The sequence below is a fragment of the Alligator mississippiensis genome, chromosome 1 (genome assembly GCF_030867095.1).
Source record: "Alligator mississippiensis isolate rAllMis1 chromosome 1, rAllMis1, whole genome shotgun sequence".
Classification (NCBI taxonomy): Eukaryota; Metazoa; Chordata; order Crocodylia; family Alligatoridae; genus Alligator; species Alligator mississippiensis.
This window is the reverse complement of record NC_081824.1, coordinates 220,524,367-220,543,701: the sequence shown is the minus strand read 5'-3', so window position 1 is coordinate 220,543,701 and position 19,335 is coordinate 220,524,367. Positions and strand designations below refer to the sequence as shown.

Sequence of the window (19,335 nt, the reverse complement as noted above, 5' to 3'; positions counted from 1 at the left end):
GTATTTAGCTTTATTGGTATGTGGGGAAAGAAAAAGTGGCAGTTATCTACCCAAGCCTTCAGGAATAGTGGATAGGTGAACGGTAAGCCTGCAGTGCATAACCTTTCTTGCTTGAGGTAATAAAGCATGCAGTATTTCTTTTACATTATTTATCTATCTGTCTATCTGTTTGTTCATTCATTCATTCATTCATTCATTAGTAAATTGTAAGTCTGTCTTGGATAGCTGTACCTGAAGTTGGCCTCCCTGATTATGGCACAAGGTCTGAGTATCTGTGTATGCAACTAAATACATGTATTTGGAATGGCTTTGGGATGTACCCCATGAAATTACTTCATTCCTTAGTATTTTACACAAACTAAAAAAAACACAAAAACAAACTTGCAACACAGGACCAAATCTCCCTTACTTTCATGTGAACATGAAGGGGATGTGACCGCTTGACAGGGTCTCTCCCAGGCCTTCTTTGGGGTCCTGTTCAGCCAAGGCCTGTCTATTGCAGCGATACCCTGTAAGGACATAGTAAGCAAGTAGCTTTATGGTTGTAGGCCAGGGAATGATGATATAGACAGAGTCTTTATAGTTAGGTCATATCTCTATGGTTAAACCTAATATTCTTCACTCACGCTTTGTATCTTTCAGTGAAAATAGAAAACTGAAGCAGTCTTCTGGGAAGGTGTCAGAAATTCAGTGTCCCACATGGGCTGGGAGAGTCCTAACAGATTTGTAGACCTAAGTGTTATGTAGACAGATAACTATCAACCAGTCACAAATCTGGATTGAATTACAGTATTTGAAGTGCAGTGCTTATAGGAGGCATCTGAGCTTTTCATTCTGGGGAACTTAGCTGTGGTATAAGAAACACAGGACCCCTTATGGCATGCCGTTTATGTTTAATGAGTCATTCCCTGCCTAGAGAGTTTACATTCTGTGCTGACAAAGGGGAAAACGTGATGCATGTATAGAATAACTTTATTTTAAACTCAAGTTTACTAGGATATTTGTATGACCATGGTGAAGCTTCAGTTTGCCCAGTGTCTTAATGCTGAGCTCATCCTTCCTCTTCACATCCAATTATATTCTTGTCTGCTTTTTCTGAACTTTCCTAAGCTTAAGTTGTTGATATTTGCAGGTGCTAATTTTGATTGCTCTTAAGAATATTATGTTTATTTCCTGTATACAACTGCGATGTCACCCTACACAGACTGAACACTGATGTCCACAGTGACATGAGGTAATCAGCTGAATTGTTGATTTTAATTTCTTTTACAAAAATACATATAAGGCTTTCCATTTGTGCTTAGTCTGCTTTAGGAAGGCAAAAGCAAAAGGAGGGAAACTTTTTTTTTTTCCTTTTTTTCCCCTCCTGTTACTTAAGCAGCTTTTTGTTCACTTTGTATTCAGGAGACAGCTACAGTTATGGATCTTAAATATATTTACTCCACATTGGTACATATTTCTTTGGCAATGTTAAGTTTTTGAAGGATTGTCTGACTTCCTAAGTGTAATACTTTTACATTATGTGAAACTGTCAGGAAAAAATGCTTTCTGTGAATGTGGTGCATTTCACTTTGCGTATGTTTCAGAATTATTTTTGTAAAACATTAGTGATTCTATACTGCAAAGTATTGAGTGCATCTGGAGTTACATTTTTTAAATTAAATATTGAAAAGATGTAGTTGAAATCTTCTGTTTTTTGTACATTGGGGTGTATGGAATACAGCTGGTACAAATCAAAGTTGTCTGTGTGTAATGCCCTAGAAATGATTAAACCAGTGCTGAGTCAGGTAAAAGGAACTGCTGGTGGAATCCTCATCAAATTCCACTTGGCGGGATCCAATTTGGAAGAAAAAAGTAGCCTTTAAAATGGCAGGTCAGCATGCTTCAGCATGATAAGGTGGCACGTGAGGAGTAAAACAGAGACCAGAAGAAATGTGTTAGTTGTTAAAAGTATAGCCAGTGACATACTTTAACCAAATAGGAAAATTTGTGGGAGAGAAGATCATACAGGCTTATCAAGTGAATGACAGGAGTTGGCTGTATATTAGAAATGATCATGGTATGTTGCAATCAAATACTGAACTGTCTTAAAGTTCAGAACAATTATTTCGTAAAAGTAATGAATGAAGAGAACTTGAAGGAGGAGCGTATGTTAAACTATGGCTTGATTGATGGCATAAAGGAGAAGGAAGATACTGTAGTGGCACTTGAGAAAATAGAAATAAAGGAGACTAATTTTGAGTTGTGTCAAAGCACTCTTGCACAAGCTAGAGCGTGCATGTGTTTAGAAAGGCTATAATAAACGAGGTTGCTGCACTAAAAGAAAAGGAAAGTATATAAGCTTCACTGTGGAAATGAAGATGCTGAAGTAGATGGCACGGTCTTTAACAGGGAAGAATATTAGTGTGTAATGCATATTGCTTCAAAGAGTGAGAGAGGTTAAGCAATGTTGTTATGGGCCTTTCTGTCATTTCTTAAAGTGGAAGGAAATAAAATGACCCTGAAGGTGCATTAACAGGGTATTGATGGATCTCAGAAAGATCCAAGACACACGACTACTTGGCAAACCACAATTTGTGGCAAAAGGTTGTAAAAGTCACTGATGTCTAAAATAGGGAGTAAGAAAACAGATCTCTTTGCCTTTTAACATTTCTATGTTGTAAATGCACAACAGTCTCCTAAGCCTGAGATGTAAGGAAACAAAATGCACTTTGGGATTTATATAGATTGGAACGTGAACATGTCATATGGAATTAGACCATGTGTCTTGTGAACTTCTGCTGCTTCAGAGGAAGAAGGCTACATGATCTAACCCAAATTCATCCAACCAGTTGCTCTGTATAATGCAGAGTTGGGCAATTATTTGGGCTGGAAGGCCACTTAGGGAGTTTTGGTGAGCTGTTGTGAGCTTGGTTAGCACCTGCCCCACTTCCTCACTGCCCCCTGCCCCCACCCCCCTGGTTTTGCACCAACTTGCCAAAACCGCCTAAGTGGTTCTGCCCTGGGCTCCAGCCTTTTGCTGTCACTGTCTGGCAATTCTGACTGCGGGGTCTCCATGGAGACCAGTCTGGGACCTCTGTGGGCAGGGTGCACTTGGCCGACAGATGGGATGGAGCTGTGTGTGGGGAGGAGCGTCTGGGAGTAGGACAGGTGGCAGGGGCCGGGATCGTGGGGTGGTGATAGTGTGGGGCTGTGGCCCACAGCTGAGCCATGATCTGCTCCGAGCACGCCCCTGTCTACAGAACTAGTGCGTGTTGCAGAGATGTGTAGGCAACAGATCGTGGCTCTGGCCTGGGCTCCAGCCCCACACTGTCACCAACCTGTGATCCCAGCCTTGGCCCTGGCCCTGGCTCACACCCACTGCCCACCCACCCGTCATGTTCCCAGACTCTGCTCTCTGCCCGTCCGTGGCCCCATCCCACCTGTCTGACTGAGTGTGTCCTGCCTGCACAGGTCCTGGGCTCCATAGTGACCCTGCCCCCCTGCTCTGTTGGGCACTGGGTGTGGGGCAGATGGGCCAGGGTGCCCCGGGCAGTGGGGTCAGGGCTGGCAGTGGCAGTGATGCTAGTGGCATCAGTCGGAAAGAGCCACTGCTGCTGGGGCTGCCGGGAAGTGGAGTCCAGCTGCCACGTTGCCCCAAGCCCACTGCATTCCCGGGGTGGTGGGGCCAAATGCATGCACCACAGCCTGGGCGAAGTGAGGCTGACAGACCTGCCATGGGCTGGATAAAATTTAGCTTGAACAGTCTGCAGGGCTGTGAAATAGCCATTCCTGACTGAGAATCTCGTCTAACGGACAGCACTATTGCAGAAGAAAGGATCATTGGAATAGTGGAACATTAAGACCATTAACAAGGGCAAAGGAACATTAACATCTATGGATGTTAATGACTTGGGCATATTGAAGGTTTGGATCAAAAGAAATTTCATGAGGTTCAGGAAAGATGATTGCAAAGTCCTGCACTTAGGATGGATTGGTCCCATGTACCAGTACAGGCTGGGGGCTGACTGGCTAAACAGAAACTCTGCGGAAAGGGACCTAGGGTTTACAGTGGACAGTAAGCTGGACATCCACTAAGCTGGTTCCAACATCCTTGAAGGTTTTTAAGACTTGGCTAGACAAAACCTTGGCTGGGATGATTTAGTTGGGGATGGTCCTACTTTGAGCAAGGGGTTTCACTAGATAACCTCCTGAGGTCCCTTCCAACCCAAATTTTCTGTGATTCTATGAATGAAACAAGATTAGCAGGAATCAAGTAGATTACAATTAGCTATGAAGCCATTTGACACCCTCAGTGCTGCCTGAATAGAAATGCAGTGCCCTTCCCTGGTAGTTGATTTCAGAGTTTAGCTAGGGCAGTGTGGCAGGGCACTGTTGGTGCCTGCCACTTTAAGGGCCAGAAGCCAGCAGCTGGTAGGTGCCTGATGAGGGCAGCCATTTTGAATCTGGGGCTGCCCATATAAACAGGGCATTTTGCTGCTGGGAGGCAAGGCAACAACATCACCTGGCTGCAGGGCTGCTGGTATCATCTGGAGGTAAAGGAGGAGCTGTAGGGGATGGTCAGGAGGCTCCTGGTCCTGGGTATGACCTAAAACTGCACCCTGCCAGGAGTGGGTGGCCTGATGGGGCTCTCAGTGGCACAGGAGCCCCCAGGAAATGCCAGGCGGGTCGGGGCGCCTTAACCCCTAGCCCCCACAACTGGGTGGGTTACCCTCGTTTGTAGGGTCTGGAAGGTGGACCCCAGCGAGAGAGTGGGGCCATAGACTCACACTTGTCTGGACATCCCCTGACTGGTCAATGCTAGGGCCAGGACCATAAGGGTCAAAGGGCCAGGGGCCCACCGTGAGGAATGCCCAGAGCTGAGGGCCTGGGGCTCTGACTGGCCTGGAGGTGGGCCAGGGCTAGTAGCCAAAGGTCCCAGTGGGACCACACCCATAAGGGGGAGGAGCTCAAGGAGCTATGCTGCCTAGGATGAAGGTGGAATAGGCTGTCTGAGGAGAGGAATCCAGGTGGGGTTCAACTAGTAGGATTCTGGGGCCCAGTGTGGGGTCGGTGATATTGATAACATTTGGATGCTATCTGCGAGGCTTTGGCTGCGGTGTAGGGGAGGAACGGAGCTGCAGATAGCACCCCATGGCATCGGGGCAGGAAATGGGCAGTCTCCTGCTTAATTTACATCAATTAACCAATTACCAACAAGGCATGGTGGGCGAGAAGGTGGGCAGTTAGCCCAGAAACAGGTGGGCGGGCCACAGGGAAATCAGCCCTGAGAAGGCCCCCTGTTACAGGTAGGAATTGAGGAGAGGTACAACTATACCACTGTACCCATTCCTCCCCTGCATCCTGCCCTGGTTGTAGTTATCACTGACTTTAGCTTTAGTTAATTTGAAAAATCAGTCCTATATCTATGACTTTTTTTTTTTATGAAAGTGACTGTAAATAGCTTTTTTTATGGCTGAGCTGATCTGCTAAGTCTTCCATCCCTGCATGATGTGCTTCCTCCGCAAATGTGCAGGTACAGTTATAGGAGTAGAAATGGGTTTACATTTGTCTTTGCAGCTTTCCAGGAGACTGTTTCCCCCTGGCATAAATCAGATGAGCCTTAAGCTATCCTGATTTACATTTGATTATAAAGGTCTTTGGGAGCTTAGTTCATGCTTCCTGAACTGTGCTGTCTCTAGGTCAGTCACAGGGCTAACTGTACCACCCGAGAAGCTCTTCCTTAAGTATATGTTTGGGAAAATAGACAGCTATTCTTCCATGATAGCTATTCTTCCTTTAAGTAGTATGAAAGAAAGGGATCACATACTGCAGAAGACAAACTGCAATAAAGTGAGATACAGAATAGACATTAATTGGTCTTATAGACGAGTAGAATTATCCACTTGACAAAAACCTAGAGAAAAGGCTATAGAAACTCAAACCATAAATTTAGTAGAGGAAAGGCAGCTTATGGTTGTAAATTGAACAAACCTTCAGTGTTTTGTTTTGTAGCAAATGTTGTAATTCCCTGATTAGCAACATGCACACAATCTTCATGAGTCTTTTGTACGAATTAAATCTGTTTGTCTGTCTCTGTTTCTCTCTTTGTCTCTCTTGTGCGCTCAACTGATCAATTAAATAATGAAGAACAGAGTACTCTGGAAGCAGTTATACGAATGAGGAAAATTTTTGAGGCATGATGATTAAAAAAATAATTTGAAGAGTTCTGTTTCCTTTTGCACAAATTCTTATTTTCCTCCTCTCTTCTTTTGAAATACCATTCAAGCACAGTGACAATCCAAAATGACCCACCTGAAATACCTTGTTTTATTAGACATTATTTATTTATTGACTAAGGTGTTTGGTGATTAATCTCTATGAAGAGAGGAAGATTTTGTTGCTGAATTGGATCCATAACTGCCTTACAGAAAGCTGCAACTTGTGTTGTAAAGAAAGGAAATCCTAACAAATAGGTTCATGGACAGTTGGGGAAATGAGAGACTATAACATAAGAACAATACAATCAATCAGCATGGCCAGATACATTACCAAGAAAATGAAATTCTCATTTGTGCACTTTAGAGAATTAAAAGGGATTTGTCTTTTGTCACTATTGCTATGTGATTTCTTTAGAGTTCAGTGCAAATGCTAGTTTAGTGTTGGGAAGTACAGTTTTGGATGGGTCCTTTCTTACCCAGCTGGGATGACCTTCTTGTGAAGTTAATCCTAAGAATGGATACTCCATACCAACCATAAAGCTCTACTTTTACCTAGACAGTCAAGTGTTTAGCCTGTATGAGGGAATAACAGAAAGTGGAGCCCAGCAGACTAGATATTACACTTTATGGAAGTTAGACATAAATATTCTCCAACAATAAATATAACAGCTACTCAAGTGCTGGGAACTGGGAATAGGCCAATTTCAGTGGCTTCTGCTCAACCCTTGTGTCTCTTTAAGGGTAAGAACAAACTTTGCTGCAGTTGCTGATGCCTTTTGATGCTCTGTGCAGTGAACTTTTTGATATCTGAGACCTATTGTCTGGACTTCCCTTTCCTGCCACTTGTGTGTTAGCCTGAATTCTTAGACTCAACTCAGCTGTTCTTCAAATCGAACCTCTCAGCTTCACCTTTATAGTTCAGTCCAGCTCTTTTCTGAAGTAAATCCTTCTCTCTGTGCTCCAATAGCATCTCCAGTCCTTCCTGTAGGGCTACCTAATAGGGCTGCGCAAAGCTTCAGTTGCTGACTCAATTCAGCGGAGATTTGGCCTGATTTGACAGCCAAATCTTTGGATCCGAATCGAATCAGGAGACCTTTTAATCTCTCCAAATTGAGTCAGAACCCTCCGAATCGATTTGAAGATTCTGTCTATAAACTTCCTGGGGAGACCAGCGGGGAATGGGAGAGACCTTGTTCCCCCGAGCGCCTCCTGGAGTAACGAGGAATAATGGCCATAAGTTGTTAGAAAGTACTTTCAGACTAGACATCAGAAGGCACTACATCACAGTCAGGGTGGCTAGGATCTGGAACCAACTTCCAAGGGAAGTAATGGTGGCTCCTACCTTGGGGGTCTTTAAGAGGAGGCTTGACGATTACCTGGCTGGGGTCATTTGAGTCCAGTTTACTCTCCTGCCCAGGGCAGGGGGTCGGATTAGAAGATTTGCAAGGTCCCTTCTGACCCTACATCTGTGAATCTATGATGATTCGGACATAGACACAGCTTTAAATGTTTTTCCTACATACCTCAAGGTATCAGGTGGCTCGTGAATGCTGAGATGGTTGGGTGGATGGAGCATCCTATGGGAGTGCGGGGGGGATCCCCAGTGCACTCGGCAGCAGACTCAGAAGTGGACTAGAACCACTTCCAGTCCACTTCCAGGTCTGCTGGGGAGCACGTGGGGGGCCTTCCCTCCTCCCGGCTCGGCGACTGGTACCTCCTGGGTCTGTGGGAGGCACCCGGGGTCCACCATGGCCAGTCAACAAGCCAGTGGGGCACTCCATCCGTCCCACCATCTCAGTGTTCACGAGCTGCGCCTGGTATCTTGAGATACGTAGAAAAAAACATTTAAAGCTGTGTCTATGACCGAATTGTTGATTCTCTGAATCAGCATCAAATCTTCATATTCGGATTCGGCCAAATAGAATTGGGACAGTGATCTGAATCAACGAATGGAATCACTGTCCCTGATTCAGGCCGAATCCAAATTGAATACAGTCCATTTCGCATACGACTACTACCTAACTCTTATCAGCCTGGTGATCCTTCCTGGTTTTTAAGTGATAGTCATCTCCTTTAAAGAAACATACATTGATGGCAATCAACCCCATAAGTATATATGCGGGCAACACTCTTGCTGTGCTCCCCACCATGGGGGGTTGTGGTTTAGCAATTTTAACATTAGGGATGAAATCAGGAAGGCCAGAGCATTACTGGAGTTGAAGTTAGCAAGGGACATGAAGGGTAACAAGAAGGGTTTTTACAAATATGTCAGAAACAAGAGGAAGGTCAGGGAAAGTGTGGATCCCTTGCTGAAGGGGGAGGCAACCTAGTGACAGATAACACAGAAAATGCTGAAGTATTCAATGCCTTTTCCACCTTAGTCTTCACAGGCAAGTTGAGCTGCTAGAGTACTGGATCTGGTAGCACAATTTGGGGAGGAGATGAGCAGCCAACAGTGGTGAAAAGAATAGGTAAGGGGCTATTTAGAAAAGCTGGACATGTGCCTGTCCATGGGGCTAGATGGAATGCACCCAAGGCTGCTGAGGAAGTTGGCCAATGTGATTACAGAGCTGATGTACATTATTTTTGAAAACTTGTGGCTGTCAGGAGACGTCCAGGATGATTGGAAAAGGGCAAATATAATGCCCATCTTTCAGAAAGGGAAGAAGAAGGATTGGGAGAGCTACAGACCGGTCAGCCTCACCTCAGTCCCTGGAAAAATCATGGAGCAGGGCCTCAAGGAATTAATTTCTAAGCACTTGGAGGAGAAGGTGATTAGGAACAGTCAGCAACGTGATTGCCTTCTATGACAAGATAACAGGCTCTGTGAATGCAGGAAGAGCCGTGGATAAGATGCATCTTGACTTCAGCAAGGCTTTAGATGTTCCACAATGTACTCTTATGCATACTAGGGAAGTCTGGGGTGGATGAATGCACTGTAAGGTGGATAGAAAACTGGCTGGATCATTGGGTTCAGAGGGTAGTAATCAATTACTTCATGTCAAGTTGGCAGCTGGTATTGAGTAGAGTGCCCCAGGGGTCTGTCCTGGGGCCAGTTTTGTTCAATATTTTCATCAATAACCTGGAAGATGAGACGGAGTGCACCTTCAGCAAGTTTGCAGGTGACACCAAGCTGGGGGGAATAGTAGATATGCTGGAGGGTAGGATTAGCATTCAGAGACACCTCAACAAATTGGAGGATTAGATGAAAAAGGAATCTCATGAGGTTCAATAAGGACAAGTGCAAAGTTCTGCATTTAGGTTGGAACAATCCCACGCGCCACTATAGGCTGGGGACCGACTGGCTAAGCAGCAGCGCTGCAGAAAAGGACCTAGGGGCTACTGTGGACAAGAAGTGGAATATGAGCCAACAGTGTGCCCTTTTTGGGAAGAAGGCTAACCACATACTAGGCTGCATTAGTAGAAGTATTGCTAGCAGATCAAAAGAAATAATTATTCACTTCTGTTCGGCATTGGTGAGGCATCTGAAGTAGTGTGTCCAGTTTTGTACCCTCCACTGCAGAAATGATATAGACCAATTGGAGAGAGTCCAGTGGAGGGCAGCAAAAATGGTTAGGGGACTCAGACATGTGACTTCTAAGGGAAATGGGCTTATTTAGAATGGAGAAGAGAAGACTGAGGGGGTGGATTTAGGAACAGCCCTCAGCTACCTGAAGAGTGGTTCCAAAGAGGATGGAGCTAGACTGTTCTCATTGGTGGTAGATGACAGAGGAAGGAGCAATGATCTCAAGTTGCAGCAAGGGAAGTCTAGGTTACATATTAGGAAAAACTTTCTCACGAGGAGGGTAGTAGATCACTGGAACAGGTTACCCAGAGAGGTTGTGGAATCTTCATACTCAGAGGTTTTTAAGACCTGGCCAGACAGCCCTGGCTGGACTGATCTAGTTGGGGCTGGTCCTGTTTTGAACAGGGGGTTGGACTAGATGACCTCCTGAGGTCCCTTCCAACTGCTCTGCAATACATATATGTATTGTTGACTATGGATGTCTTGCATAAAGGTAGTGGCTAACTTCTCCCGATAAAGTTGTTCTTGCTATTGGTGTGGCTTTTGCTTGGTTCTTTTTTGAGCAATTTACCCAACTTCTATGCACTAATACAGCTATTTCATCTATACTTAAGTACACAGTTTCATGCCTCTTCCAAAAAAGTCAATACTTTGAAACGAGATTAATTCATCAGATGAGCTTGACTGGCTCAGTTTGCTAGAGCCATATAACAGTGTCCTGTTTAGATTACTGATTTGTGTCATGAATATGTTGCTACAATACTTCCTATGTGGAAAATACCTAAAGAAAATTGGAATAGAACAGAATACAGGAACTCACTTCCTTAGTGGGGCAGCGTTTAGCCACTGTTTGTGTAATAACATGATCTGTACTAATTCACAGCTGGTTTCTAGGTCTAGGTCACCACTTGGATGCCATAACCCATAGAGTACAAAATGTGCTTTTGGCTCTGGCTGTTGGAGACGCATCAGCCTGCCCCCCCCCCCCCCCCCTTTCCAATTTTGTCCCACTTCAGCTGATGTTGTAAGGTACTCAGATTCCTCCTGGGTTGTTTGAGAGAGAGAGCATGGCTTGCAGGATGTTCCTGTGATATTCCATTCTCTAACTTTTGGATTCTCATTCCTCCCTCATATTTTTTTTTGAGGGAGTCATGCCTTCAGGGTATATTAGAAGGCTTATCTTTGCTACCAGGTTTGTGAGACGTGGCAGGAAACATTTTTTCTTCTATAGTGGGTGTTAGTAGTGCTGTGGGCACTGTTCTTAATTAGTTTTTCCCTTGAAATGAAGATAAACTACTTTAAGCCACTGCTGTAATTTTTTGGAATTTTGTTTGGTTTGATGCCACATTTGTATATGCCTGATTTCAGTGCAAATGTGATTTATGTGTAAAGTTAGTTTAATAGATGAAGACTTTTTTCCTGTCTCGTAAGTATTTAGTTTAGTATTAATCTAGTTTAAAAATAAACATGAGTAATTTGCACACATTGTACTGAAACAGTGGAAATTAAAACTTTACATGTGGCTTGACTTCAGTGAGGAGTAGCTCTTGTGAGGTGAGGGAAAATGAGCATAATTAAACCACAAAATAAATCTGTTTAATATAGGAGGGAGGTTTCAACTTGCATATCAATTGACTTACATTTGCATAACTGCCTGTTCAATGGATCTTTGCCAAAGACAGCAGCTATTGGCATAGTTAAGTACAGTATCTTTTGCAGAGCACATTGTGCAAACTCCAACTGTCCAACTCAGTTAGTGATGTAGTTAGTCAACCTTCTTCTAAAAATAAAAAGGAAGTTGAACATAAAGAATTACACTAATGCTCTGTCTAAGGATGCTTAGTCAAATGCTAAGTGCGGAAACAATCATTTTACATACAAAGAATAACTGAATGGCATTGCCCAAAAGGCTCTGTGTCCTGGGATGAAAGTGCTTCACCTTTTGCTAATCAAGATTTGAAGCAATGATATAACAAATCTACAGCTCTTTGCTATTGGTTGTTATCTATCTTCGTTCCCTTCCATTCCTGACTAATGTGGGGGGTACTATAGGAATTTGGATACAAGACTTCAGTTTGCCTTGTTTGCAGTATATCTTTGTATTGTTTATTAGGCTGTCAAGTATTACATATGTCTACACAAATGAAACAGCTCTCCTTGGTAACATAGATCGTATTACAGTTGTAATTTGAGTTTGCTGATGGACTTAATTTTGCAATGTTAATGTTGTCCCTTCTAAAGCAGCTGTGTAAATGAGGCATGATGGGATTCATGTGAATACAAACCCCCTACCCTTAGTCTGCCTTCAAACTCAGCTTTTACTCCAAAAGTAAAGTTGAGTTCTTCCCTTCAAATACATTGTCACCATACCTCTATATGTGGAAAAGGACATTTTAAGTCTTTATGGCATATAAATATTATAAAGAAGCCTAGATAATGCTGATACAAATCAAACTATGCCCTTAATGGCAAATGAGCAAGATTATTTTTCCCTTTGCAGCTGGGGATGTTGAGCTTAAGTCTTCTTTTGCCTCAGCATGTTTAACTTGCTTTCTTCATTGCTAACAAGTTTGTGCTTCATTGTATTTTGTTTTGTTTTCGTATTTTTCATTAAAGTCAGCAGGAATGATTCATGACAAACATCAGACTTGAGCAAAAAGATACCTATTTACCTATTCTTCCTACCAGGCAAGAGTAAAATAGTTTATTTCCTTGCTTTTAACAAATAGCATATTTTGGGGTCTGCTGGTGATTGGCAATTGGGGCATTTAAGTTTTGCAGGCAAATACACAATAAAAATAAAGCCCATTATCTTGGTTAGCTGCATGTCATCACAGGAGTTGCTCAGAAGTGACTTGTGTGAAATGATAACTATTTATTTGAAAAATAGTTTCGGGGATTTATGTCTTGATTTTTTTTTTTTTTTTTAGCATAGTGAACAACGTAGGGTAGTATAAAAGTAAATATGTTTGTAGCCTAGTGACTAGGAAAGTGCTTCTCAAGCTGCCTGTAGCATGCTTTCCTATGGGAACATCTTGTTATACATCTGATGCTCTCACTAGTACTTCCCTAAAAAGACAATTAAAAATGATAAGTTTCCCTAACAAGTCAGTACTCGCCAACATGCATCACAAGCATCTTGAAAAACAGATTTACTTCAGGAAGATTTCTGAATTCAGGAGGCAGTACTTCGTTGTCAGGGCGGCTAGGAGCTGGAACCAACTTCCAAGGGAAGTGGTGCTTGCCTCTACCCTGGGGATCTTCAAAAGGAGGCTAGACAGCCACTTAGCTGGGGTCATTTGACCCCAGCATCCTTTCCTGCCTATGGCAGGGGGTCGGACTAGATGATCTGCTTAGGTCCCTTCCGACCCTACCAACTATGGAACTATATGAAACTATGAATGGTGACCTGTGGAGCACTTCCTGATAGTTTATTGATTGCAGTCTCTGGAAAGACACCCATGCAGTCATCATCCCCACTCTCCTCTATGGATGTGAAATGTAGGTGACCTACTGTCCTTGTTATCTCAAGAGCCTGGAGAGATATCATCAGTGATGCCTCTGGAAGATCCTCCACATCAAATAGGAAGATTGCTTTACAAATGCCAACATCCTTGTGAAAGCCAATACTACTAGAGTTGAGTCTGTGATCCTCAAGCATCAACTTTCCTGGGCTAGACAATGTGTGTAGATGCCTGACTACCAAAACAAGTGCTCTACCTCCAGCTTAGTTGTGGCCTGATATCTTGTGGTTGCCAGTAGAAATGCTATGAGGACATGTGGAAGTCCTATCTCAGGAAAACAGATGCAACATCAAGAGCTGGAAGGAGCTGGCCGCTAACTGTATTAGGGCCCAGAAGGTAGAGGAGATGGGAGTCCACGAGGGATGGTCGTACTTTAAGGGGGTGATTCTCCAGGCCCAAAGGATAACAGTCCCTGAGAGAAGCAAAGGGGGTAAGAGTGCTCAGAAACCCAATGCCTGAGGACTAAAAGGGGGGCATACAACCAGTGGAAGGGAGGAGCTATCACCAAGGAAGAGTACTCCTCCTCTCGGCAGTGTAGGAGGGCTATTAGGAAGGCCAAGGTAGAGATGGAACTCAGGCTAGTGTCTAGGATTAAGGACAACAGAAAGTCCTTTTTCAAGTACATTGGGAGCAAGAAGAGGGCACCAGGTAAAGTAGGGCCCCTGCATGATGCAAACGGTAATCTTGTGGCTATGCCAGACAAGAAAGCTGCTATTTTTAACAGTTTCTTTGCCTCTGTTTTCCTGAACAGGGACCGGGATATCCCACCTACCAGAGGTAGGGACAGTCTTGGAGATAGCTCTATCAGGCCTTCAGTCAGCGCAGATGTAGTTAGGGATCTTCTGGAAGGGCTAGACACTTTTAAATCTGCAGGTCCAGATGCCCTCCACCCAAGGGCGTTGAGGGAGCTGGCAGGGGTCATTGCAGAGCCCTTGGCCCGGCTGTATGAGCATTTGTGGTCATCTGGCCAGGTGCCAAGGGATTGGAAACTGGCTGATGTGGTCCCAATTTTCAAGAAGGGGAGGAAGGAGGACCCAAGTAACTACAGGCCTGTAAGCATCACCTTGGTGCTCGGGAAGATCTTGGAGAGAATCATCGAGGAGCACATCTGTGGGGGGCCATCTGGGGAGATCATACTCAGGGGCAATCATCATGGGTTCATCAAAGGCAGGTCCTGCCTGACCAACCTGATTGCCTTTTATGACCAAGTAACTAAATCCTTGGATGATGGTGTCGCTGTGGACGTAGTCTTTCTAGATTTTAAGAAGGCCTTTGACACTGTCTCTCACCCCATCCTCATCAATAAATTAAGCAACTCTGGCATTGATGCCTGCACAGTTGGATGGGTAAAAAATTGGCTGATGGGGCGCACCCAGAGAGTAGTGGTGGACGGGTTGTACTCAACCTGGCGAGATGTGAGCAGTGGGGTTCCCCAGGGCTTGGTCCTCAGGCCTGCACTGTTTAACATCTTCGTCAGCGACTTGGACAAGGGGGTGGTGTCCAAGTTTGCTGGTGACACTAAGATGTGGGGCGAGGTGGACACACTTGAAGGGGGAGAGAGGCTGCAACTAGATTTAGACAGACTACAAAAGTGGGCAGATGAGAATAGGATGGGGTTCAGTGTAGACAAATGCAGGGTGCTGCACCTTGGGAGAAGGAATCCACAGCATACATACAGGCTGGGGAGTTCCCTTCTTGAAAGCACAGAGGTGGAAAGGGATCTCGTAGTCGTTACTGACTCCAAGATGAACATGAGCCGCCAATGCCAGACTGCAGCCAGCAAGGCCAGCCATACCTTGTCATGCATCTAAAGGTGCATCTCAAGCCGGTCCAGAGAGGTGATACTCCCCCTTTATGTGACTTTGGTCAGACCGCAGTTGGACTACTGCATCCAGGACTGGGTGCCGCACTTCAAAAGGGATGTGGCCAGCCTCCAAAAGTAATCAGTAATTCCCTTTCTGGTCTTTCCAGCTCCCCCAAATTCTTACACTTGACTCAGTCCTCAGGTTCTTTTGGCCAGGAGCTGTCAGGCTGTTTTTATCTAGCTTGTTCTCCCAGTATCATCTTTATCTTCTCTGGACACCTGTTGGGCATCTCACCTTGGCTGATAAATCAGCAAAGCCATTCAAGACTGTTGATGCTAAAGGTCCATCTTGTCTCATTCTGCATGTAGCCATTCCTAGTACTAAACCTTTCATTCTCTGTGCACAAGTTAATGAGGTAGACTGAATCGCACAATATTATAACAATATGAACACATTCAAACACAGAAATGTCACAGTAAAACTCACATGCTGTCATAGCAACATAGTTTCACAAATAAAGCATTATACCATCAGGAAAAAGTTTAAAAACTTAATTTTTGTGCATAATGAACATTTTTAATCCTTCCTGGTGCTCTGCCTTTTGCTCACAAAAAGCATACATCAGGAAAGATTAAAAATTGCTTCTGGCAGTGTGATTGTATGTAAGTGGACTCTGCTCTTCCAACCTGTTTGTAAAGCAGCGTTATGGAACAGTGTTATGCTGCTGCTAATGGAAGCAGTAGTGCTTGATGGCAGCATAAATGTATTGCAGGAAATGAGGCCAGAAATACATGTTGTGGAGTGGAGTGATTTAAGGGTGCCGCAGTGTGTCACAGCACAACTGATTCTCTTCACTGCCTTATTCAGCCCTTGACCTGTGCCATGGATTTGGGATAGCAGGGAATGCTGGATGTTCCCTGCCCAGCCAGACCTTCAGCAGGGAAGCACTTTTCCCCCTGCCCCAAACCCCTGGTGCGTGTCTAGGACAGCGGGGGAAGTGCCACAAGATAATAGATGCCTGTCACAATAAAGTGGCAGAATCTGTTGTTATCTTTTGTTGTGCCACTAATTTTTCCTGTCGTGGTGGAAAGAAGGATAAGGATGTCTGTGCTGTACATTTGTGCTGCCTTAAGTTTTTAAGGCACCACAGATGAGAAGTGGGACCACTTCTGTTTCCACCCTAATAGACTGCATGTATGACATTTAGTTCCTGGTATGTTATTACTGACCCGAGTCATCCTTGTAGAATGTGGTGTTCCCTAGCCTTTGACTTCATATTTGAGAGAGGGTCAAAACCAGTCTAATCTCATTTTATGTTTATTTTTTAAAGTTAAGCCATCAACCGTAGAATAAAATTACTTGACCCATAAACTGAGGTACCTTTTCATTTTTTCTCATTTGTAATTTTTAGTAATACTAGACTATTATTACTAAGAGGGCCTAGTGTCATCATGATTACTATGATGGAAATGATTAAACAAACTTGTTTTTCTTGAACTTTTGACTCCATACAACCCAGGTTGATAAAATTTTTCCAACTTATGTTCCTGTTCTGAAAGACTCATATTAGCAATTTCAGTACTAACATACTAGAAATCACTTAGGGATTTAGATACTTAGATACTTCCAAGCTCAGCCCTTGGAAGAAAAAGGAGCTGCCTTTGCCACTTGTGGCATGTGTGCTATGGGCTGGCCACCCATTCAGTTGCACATTTACTCCAATCTGTGGACTCCAGGCCATAGAATATGGTGGCCAACCCATAGTACATGGCACAAGCAGCTGTTGCATGTGGCATGCAGGTTTTGGGAGCCCAGTAAAGGGAGGTGCCAGAACGGAGGCAGAGAGTGGAACACTTTGTGGAGCAGAGAGGGGGCAGGATGGTCCAAGAGTAGGCATTGCCAAGAGCCCAGGGATTTGGACCTTCAGTACTGTATAAAACTGGCACTTGTGGAGCCAGGGAGGGACTAACCAGGCTCTGAGTGGCAACGCTTCTCTTCCAGGAGCAACCTGCCCCCACTTCACTCTGCGTAGCAGGATGCTTAACCTCCTACCTCTGTTCTGGTGCCCCAGGGTGTAAACTTAATCAGGTATGCCTTTGGGGGGCAGGGATCAGAATGACGCTGGAGGGGGGGGGCACGCAGGGGAGAGCTTGACTTGTGGGACACCTGCCAAAAAGGTTGGCCACTACTGACATACCAGCGCTGCAACAGCTGACATGGGAAGAAATGACAGTAAATTACTGAAGTTTTTAAATATAGCTCTATCAACCATAGCTTGTTCTGGGCTGCAATTGTACCAACAGGACTACTTGTGGACCCTAAGTGATGACATTTCAAGTCAGCAGTAATCAAGTACAACAACTCAGCAACTAGATGCTGACGTTCCAAAAGAAGATGCAGATACCCTAGGGCCTCATCCTACTTAAATTGTATCTTTGCTCTGTCACTGTGTAGGCCACTGAATTGAAATGGTTTTGATTTTTGAATTGACACTTGTATGTCCCTCTAGACCACACTGTATAACAGCTAAGAACTGAGATTGTATTCCTGTTCTTCTTCTCCTTTTTAACATGCTCATTGCTGTATTCGAACTTCTGTTTAAGCTTATGTTTTCTATATTGAGTCTCCATTCAGCTTTGCCAAAAAATTTCAAAAAACAACCTTTAAGTTCATCCCCCTCTCCCTTTTTTTTAGGACTGCTGAAGCATTTGTATGGGGTGGGCTGAGGACATGAAGGACAATGATAAAACACTGTAAGCCCTTTGTTAAGGCAGAATAGCTAAATTTTGTCTTGCATTCTTGCTAAAAGTCAAGATTTATTGAATAATTATTCATATACCCTTTCCTTTCCACAGTATAAACCATTACTTTTGGAGGTATACCTCACATTTCTTAGCAACTGCTACTTCACTCTACTGATGAAGTAGGGATCTACTTAACTTGCAGCGAGACAGTCAATTTTCAGGCTTTGTCCTGCCACAAAGAGCCCATTTTGCAGGCATTTTGAGGTGGCCCTGCCCCTCAATGCTGATTGGCAGAGGCCCTGGGGGGTAGGGGAAAGAGGCAGGCACCGTCTTGACAGCTGGCTGCCTTTTGTCCTGCCCTACTCCTCAGTGCTGATTGGCAGAGAGGCCCTGGGGGGCAAGGGGGCGAGGAGGGACTGCTGTCCCCTTTGGTCCACCTTGCTAGCCTGGCCCACCTGGGAGGGGAAGACTTAGCAAAAACTTATTTTTATGAAGTATTTTTTTCTGAGGATTTTCTGGGCAACTCTGGATTTCTTGGGTTCCACAAAACTGCAATTTAGGTAGGTCCCTGATGAGAGCGTGATTATTTCCCATGTATATTCCTATTTTTGACCCTAGAGGACTAGATCATTGTGAGGATGGATCTGGTAATTTCCCCTGGGGTATTTGCTTCTGAACAGCATAACAGGAAAAAATCTCTCTGACATGTAGTGCAGTGATTTCTAAAGGGCACACTAGTGTTTCACTAGGTCAATGGAAGTATGCTGTGAGATTCCGCTGTTCAAGGAGGAAAATTGCTTTCCTCCTCTGTCCAGCACCCTGCTCCTGCTCCAGCTACTGCAGCAGCACTTGTGGCTGCTCCTCTGCAGAGTGTCATTGCTGTTGCTGCCTTCCTTTGCTCTTTCTCCACCCCAGGCAAGCCCCTGTACCAACCCCTCCAATTCTTCCAGCAGCCCATTCTGCTGTGAGCAGGTGAGTGTTGGCTTAGAAATGGTATTTAAAGGTTTGCTTTTTGGGAACTGGCTTGTGTGTGTGTGTATTAGAATGGTTCAGGATGGGCAGCAGGGGTTAATTGAGTTCTGAAAAGCTTGAATCTCACATGCACAGTTTCACACAGCCTTTGAAGCAGACAGGCTGTCTAACACAATGGATATACACACAGCCTAAGAAACTGGGGGCATGTACCATACTGTTCCATAACATGAGATAAGGTGGCACTAGCTAACAAGGCCCCAGAGCAGGGGGGCCTGAGTCCCTGTTTTGAGGAAACAGACCAAATTAGGAGAAGGCATGGAAAGACCAAATTAGTATGTGTGCATGTGTTGAGCTACGTGGACTTATGACAACCACACAGAGAGACCAACTAGCAACAGCCATGGATCAAGAGTCTTCAGTAGGGAAGGAGAATACAAAAGCAGAGACTTCAGAGTAACAAAGTGTCCTCTGCCTGGGTCCCTCCTCCCTGTCCTCTTCCCCAAGACGATCCCTGAGAGTGGTCCCCATCCCTGGGAGGGGTTCCCAAGGCCACCATGGAAA

At 44.5% G+C, this 19,335-nt stretch overlaps 1 protein-coding gene and 1 long non-coding RNA gene across 5 annotated transcripts in view; one reads left to right on the top strand and one right to left on the bottom strand.

Annotated features, from left to right (window-relative positions):
• Window positions 1-19,335, top strand: part of MACROD2 (mono-ADP ribosylhydrolase 2) — a 1,573,191-nt gene that overhangs the window by 9,756 nt on the left and 1,544,100 nt on the right. The window lies entirely within an intron of this gene.
• LOC109286474 (uncharacterized) overlaps window positions 1-19,335 on the bottom strand; it is a 49,731-nt gene that overhangs the window by 8,540 nt on the left and 21,856 nt on the right. For both annotated transcript variants that reach the window (XR_002094519.2, XR_002094520.2), the window contains exon 4: window positions 410-509. This is a non-coding gene — a long non-coding RNA (uncharacterized LOC109286474). The remainder of the gene's footprint in view (window positions 1-409; window positions 510-19,335) is intronic.